We start from the raw sequence: 7387 nt of genomic DNA, 5'->3' as shown, positions 1-7387 counted from the left end.
ATAGCCTTCTTCATAATCTTTTCTTCATAATTTATCTGGTTTTATTTTCTCAAAAACTTGTTATTATTATTCAATAAAATATGTTGACAAAATCTATAATTCAAAAAAGGCTTCATTTCACACAAAGGCGGATTGCTAAGCTTTTCTAAATAGTGTAAAATTAAGTTTATCAAATTGTCTTTAATTTCTAATTTTAAGCTGATTTTGTATGTTAAGTGACTTTTCAAGAAAGAGTTATCAAAGTATGGTTTTGTTTTTATTTTCATTGACAAGGGATCATATCCCCAGAAATCACTTTAAAATTGGCTGAGTGTGGTGACTCACACCTGTAATCCCAGCACTTTGGGAGGCCAAGGCAGGGGGATAACCTGAGGTCCGGAGTTAGAGACCAGCCTGGCCAATATGGTGGGACCCCATTTCTACTAAAAACACAAAAATTAGCCATGTGTGGTGGCGGGCGCCTGTAAACCCAGCTACTCAGGAGGCTGAGGCACGAGAATCATTTGAACTCAGGAGGCAGAAGGTGCAGTGAGCCGAGATCATGCCACTGGACTCCAGCCTGGGTAACAGAGTGAGATTCTGTTTTAAAAATAAATAAATAAAAATAAAAATAAAGTTGAGTGATATAGGTAGACAATAGGCATTCAGTCATTTTAAAATGATATGAAAAATAAAATTAGATGTATATATTATGTAAAGAAAATGTTTTAAAAATTAGTTTATATTTAACTCAGGGTTATAGAATATACTTCTGTACCCAAAAAAATCCATCCGTCAATAAGTACCTATTGAATATCTATTATGTACCCAGCCCTTGACTAGGTGGCTACTTGGTGATTATGTAAGTATAACTAACCATCATTAAATATCAGTATATAAATATATATTCCTGAATTCAAACAGCTTATAATTTAGTTGAGTACAAACAATTAAACAGCAGAGGTCATTTTAAATGAAATTAAATTAAGAAAAGCATTGTAAATTATAAATGCAGTTTCAGAAAGAAAGCAATTAATAACTGCTAATGTACTACCGTAAAATTACAAGGAGAGGGTGAATTTCAAGTAGGCAATTAAGAGACGAATAGGATTTCCGCAAGAAACTTAGAGCAAAAAGGTGGTATCAGCTGGAGGAAGAGAAAAAACAAAATAACAGGAGTGGGAGTTAACAGGGTTCACTCCCATGCAGTGAGGAGTTTAACCAGACAGGATTGAAGGTTATTCCTGGGAGTGGTAGGAATTACATTTGGATAGCCACAGGAGGAATTCACCGAAAAACGACTCAGAAGAATTCAGATTTGACACAGAAAGGAGTGGAGGCCCACTACAGGTTCTCAAGCAAAAGAGTAACAGTGAGAGTATATTTTAAGGAAGCTTTCCACCATTCATTGTCTTAAATAGAAATGTAATTAATGAAATAATTAGGAGCCTCTTATTTGGCAAAGACGTTAAAAGATGACAGAAAAATAAAAGTAGAACCACTTAATTTCTGTTTGCTCAAGTTTAATTATATTGTCTTTATTCTGTCCAAAAGAATAAAGATGGCCGGGCATGGTGGCTCATGCCTGTAATCCCAGCACTTTGGGAGGCCGAGGTAGGCAGACCACATGAAGTCAGGAGTTCGAGACCAGCCTGGCCAACATGGTGAAACCCCGTGCCTACTAAAAATACAAAAATTAGCCAGGCATGGTGATGCTTGCCTGTAATCCCAGCTACTTGGGAGGCTGAGGCAGGAGGATCACTTGAACCCAGGAGGCAGAGTTTGCAGTGAGCAGAGATCGCGTGACTGTGCAACAGAGCGAGACTGCATCTCAAAAAACAACAATAACAAAGATTTGAAAATAAAACATTAGAAGGAGAGTGAAGTCCAAAACAAGTGGGAAGAGAGTAACAAAGAAGCTATTTCCACCATGCCATACACAAAAAATATTGATTGAGTGCCTTCTACTTGCAAAGTACTTGATATGAGGCTATGGAACATAAACAAAATCCAATTCATGTGTCCAAGGAGCTTACAAGATAGATGTGTTAAGGAATGTGGCTTGGTGCAGTGGCTCACATCTGTAATCCCAGAACTTTGGGAGGCCAAAGTAGAAGGAGGCCAGGAATCTAAGATCAAACTGAGGAGCACAGAGAGATCCTATCTTTACAAAATTAAAAAAAAACAAAACTAAAAATTAGCTGGGTATGGGATTCCACGCCTGTGGAATGAGACAGGAGGGTTACTTGAGCCAGGAGTTCAAGGCTGCAGTGAGCTATAGGTGCACCACTGCACTTCAGCCTGGTGACAGGGCAAGACTCTGTCTCAAAAAAAAAGTGTTGGGCCGGGCGCGGTGGCTCAAGCCTGTAATCCCAGAACTTTGGGAGGCCGAGACGGGCGGATCACGAGGTCAGGAGATCGAGACCATCCTGGCTAACATGGTGAAACCCCGTCTCTACTAAAAAAATACAAAAAAACTAGCCCGGCGAGGTGGCGGGCGCCTGTAGTCCCAGCTACTCCAGAGGCTGAGGCGGGAGAATGGCGTAAACCCGGGAGGGGGAGCTTGCAGTGAGCTGAGATCCGGCCACTGCACTCCAGCCCGGGCGACAGAGCGAGACTCCGTCTCACAAAAAAAAAAAAAAAAAAAGTGTTAAGGAATGTATATCAGACATTTTTATAAATGTCATAACAGAAGTGCAGGTAAAATCCTGTGAGCATTCACAGAAGAATAAAATCACCTTTCAGGTACATGATTTGGATCAGGTTTCATGGAAGAGGCAAAACTTTTTGCAAATCTCAAAATGGGTATGTTGTCAGAATGGAATGGCAAAAGAGCCTGGAAAAACTAATGTTTATTTTGTGTGGTCTGTGTCTGCTAAAATTCCAGAGTTACTGTAGAGAAAGGGAGTGAATGGATTTGGGAGCCAATAGCAGTGTCTGCCACACCTGGCTCATATGTATACAGACTGCAGAAGGAAGGCAATATCTGGCTGTGATGCACAATACATGTGAGTCCTTAGTATAGCTCCTTAGCAGGAATATTCTGGCTAGTAAAACAAAATAGTTGCTTAGGTGGGATAGCATGGCTGTTAACTAACGGTGGAGGGTATCCAGGTTCTTGGCATCTTGAACAAAGAATTGGACAAAACGCACAAACAAAACAAGGAAGAAATAAAGGGATTTACGGAAAATGAAAGTACACTCCGGCCGGGCGCCATGGCTCACGCCTGTAATCCCAGCACTTTGGGAGGCCAAGGCGGGCGGATCACGGGGTCAGGTGATCCGGACCATCCTGGCTAACACGGTGAAACCCCGTCTGTACTAAAAATATATTTTAAAAAATTAGCTGGGCGTGGTGGCGGACGCCTGTAGTCCCAGCTACTGGGGAGGCTGAGGCAGGAGAACGGCCTGAACCTGGGAGGCGGAGCTTGCAGTGAGCCGAGATCGCGCTCACCGCAACTCTGCCTCAAAAAAAAAAAAAAGAGAAAGTAAGCTTCACACTATTCGAGCCGGCCTGAGCATAGGGGCACAAAGGCCTTGTCACAGTTTTCGTGAATTTAAATTCCCTCTACTTGGGGTACACCCTATGTAAATGAAGAGGATGAAGTGAAGTTACAAAGCCATTTCCTCAGTGTATGCCCTATGGAGAGGGTATTTCCTGTTACAGCTGGTGTGAATCGGCCTTAGGTTCCCTGCCTTCAGACCATATTTTCCTGCCTCATGGTGAATGTGTTATAAGGTTACCAAGATGGGGAAGACAGGAGAACAGAAATGTATCTAGCAGAGGGGCAGACCTGAAGAAGTGGAGAGTATCTTGTGAGATTTCCCCCACCTTTTTCATTCTTGGCTGTGCCCTGTCGCCTGCCGAGCCTCTTTTCATATTCAGTCTGGAATGCTAAAACCTCTGTTTCCTCATTCCCTTTGTTATCTCTATATCTTGTTCCCTAGAAATAAAGATTTGAACTTTAGTGTGAGCCATACTTTTGCTACAGACCTTCTATTATCCAGCTACAGTGTTGACATACTAAATCTCCTTTAATGGGACAAGTAATGAACTCAATTAGCTGGAAAACCTCCATGCAAAGAGAACAGACAACTCTTACCATATAATTCACAGACATTTCCCTTGATTCACATTATTCCTGCATTAAAGACCTTCTATGACCCCGAATATCAGTTGGTTACTCGCTAAAACTGACTGTAGAGCAATTTCACCTTAAGCAGATTTACTTAACGAAACATTAATATGTAATTAATTGGACTGAGAATTTGATTTGCATACTCTCAAGCAACAATTTTTTATTATTTAAAAACAAAACACTTGACATTCTAGAAGGTGCTACAAAGACCTCCCCAAAGGTCAATTAGTCCTGCAACCGATTACCTAAATATTTAATAGCACTCAAACACAGTACTAAACGGGCTCTAATTTGTTTGTGAAAAGAAACAATGCCACTTTACACACGGCTGCCAAGTTTTCAATAAAGAAACAGAATATGGTCTTGGGAAACTGATGAATCTAGTTTAAAAATGCAACAAGATCTTCCTGTGCTCCTTCCAAACACGGCAGTGATTTTCTACTGATTTTCTTCCTGACGCTTTTTTCCTTTAAGTCTACATGTTGATGCACCCCAAGGCTCAGTCTTTCAATCGGTCTCTTTCCTAGGTTGTTCTCAAGTAATCTCTAGGCTTGACAAACTTCCTCTGTATTGACAACTCCTAATGTTATACATAGCTCACATCTCCTCCCTGAACTGCAGTCTCAAATATCTCCCTGCCTATAGAGCATGACGTGAATGTGTAACAGGCATCTCAAATTTGATGTGTCCCTAATGGAACTTCTGATTTTTTCCCCCTAGATAAAAACTGTAAATCCCACTCTCTTCCCCATCTCAATAAATGGTAACTCTATCCTTCCAAATTGTTCAGGTCCAAAGCCTTGGTGTCATCCTTTGCTCTTCTCTCTTCTCCTGCACCCCCACATCTAACCTGTGAGGGGGTCTTATTCGTTCTACATTTATAACCTATCCAGACTCCAATCCCTTCTTACCACCTCCATCATGACGTACACTACCATAATCTCTCCCCTAGATTCTTGCAATAGTCTCCTAACTGACTTTCCTACTTCAGCCTCTCCTCCAACCCCTATACTTAATGCCTACTTTGAGTAGAGCATCCAAGACGATCCTTTTAAAATCTCTGCTCAAACCCTTCCGGTGTATTCCCATCTGGGATAGAGTCAAAGTCTTCATGGTTGTCTCAAAAGTCCTGGATTGGTCCCCCACTGTGCTCTGCCTGGTCCCCCGCTGTGCTCTGTCTCTGTTCTGGCCACAGGGGCTTCCTTGCTATTCTTCCAGCACTCCAGGTGTACTCATTCCTGGAGATCTTTGCCACTGTTGCTCCTCTACCAGGAATACTCTTTCTCCAGGTATCTTCCTAGATATCTTCAGGTCCTGGACCAAAAGTCACCTTCTCAGTGAGTCTTTACCTGACTTTACCTAGCTTATTTAAAATTGCAACTCCCACCTTCACCCCAGCAGTATCTTCCGTTCCTTCTTTTATCTATCTCACTTCTCATCTTCAGATACATATTTTAGTTATTTATTTGTTTATTGTCTGTCTCCCCTCACTAGCAGGTAAGTTCCATGAAGGCAGATAATTTTGTTGGCTTTAAACACCTAGAACAAAGCTTGGCATAAAGTAAGTGCTCAATAGATTAATGTTAAATTAATAAATAAGTAATAGTGATTATTTATGACTAACTAGGGGAAAATATTATTAACAAGGATGTTTTCATGAAGGATAGACTCCCTAGGAGCCGTCACTATACCTTTTCCTTGTTTTTTTTTTGTTTTTTTTTTTCTGAGACAGGATCGCGCTCTGTCACCCAGGTTGGAGTGCAGTGGTACAATCATAGCTCACTGCAGCCTCAAACACCTGGGCTCAAGCCATCCTGCCTCCTCAGACTCCAAAGGGGCTAGGATTATAGGCGTGAACAACTATGCCTGGCTATTTTCCTGCTTTTTGGCTCCATCATCTAACACAGTTGTGTCACATTGTAGATATTCAATAAATACTTATTGAATCTAGTTGAATATTTGTTGAAGAGCACAGACTGAAGCTTGTGTTCAAATCCCAGCTTCTCTGCTTGTTGGCTGTGTAAGCTAAGGAAAAGCATTTAATTTGTCTGTGCCTAGTGTCTTCATAAAATCGGAATAATCATTATAATAGTAATTATATATGGGGTTGTGTGAGGATTAAACAAGTAAATATACTTAAACTACAGAATGGTGCTTGGCACAAAATAACAGATGATGATGATGATGATGATGATGACGATGATAGTCCTATGAAACTCATCATGAAATGGCAATCTCCTGGTTAAGCTTAAACCATTTATGTATTTTAAAAGTGAAAAGACTACATAAATTGAATAAAAGTAGCATGTCACTCCCGAGCTGAAAATCTGTAAATAACTACTACTGCCACTGTGACAAAATCCAAACTTCCAATCTTGCGTTCAAAACCTTCTACAGGCCGGGCACAGTGGCTCACACCCGTAATTCCAGCACTTTGGGAGGCTGAGGCGTGGATCACTTGAGGTCAGGAGTTTGAGACCAGCCTGGCCAACATGGTGAAACCCCGTCTCTACTAAAAATACAAAAATTAGCCGGGCATGGCGGTGGGCACCTCTAATCCCAGCTACTTGAAAGGGAGGCAGGAGAATCGCTTGAACCCGGGAGGTGGAGGTTGCAGTGAGCCAAGATCGCACCACTACACTCCAACCTGGATGACAGAGTAAGACTCTGTCTCAAAAAAAAAAAAAAAAAACTTCTACATTTGTACCCAACATTTAACTTAAAAGTTAAAGGAATAGTAAACCAAATGCTGCATGATCTCACTTGTAAGTGGGAGCCAAACACTGAGTACATATGGACACAAAGAAGGGAACAACAGACACTGGGGTCTACTTGAGGATGGATGGAGGGAGGAGAGTGAGGATCAAAAAACTACCCATTGGGTAGCGTGCTTATTACCTGGGCGATGAAATAATCTTACACCAAACCCCTGTGATATGCAATTTACCTATATAACAAACCTTCACATGTACCCCTGAACCTAAAATCAAAGTTAAAAAGTTAACATGATTTTTTTTTTTTTTTCAAATACCAAGGAAAGTAATTCCCCACAAATGTATAAGGATGATTTTTCTCTAGGGATGTAAATAATGCCTCCTATTTTATAGCACAGTTTGATTTTCTTTCTTTCTTTCTTTTTTTTTTTTTTTTTTTTGAGACAGAGTCTCACTCTGTCGCCCAGGCTGGAACTCAGTGGTGCGACCTCGGCTCACTGCAATCTCAGTTTCCTGGGTTCAAGCAATTCTCCTTGCCTCAGCTTTCTGAGTGGC

Source organism: Colobus angolensis, unplaced genomic scaffold, assembly GCF_000951035.1.
Source record: "Colobus angolensis palliatus isolate OR3802 unplaced genomic scaffold, Cang.pa_1.0 Scaffold63, whole genome shotgun sequence".
NCBI lineage: Eukaryota > Metazoa > Chordata > Mammalia > Primates > Cercopithecidae > Colobus > Colobus angolensis.
This window is presented reverse-complemented; position numbering follows the sequence as displayed.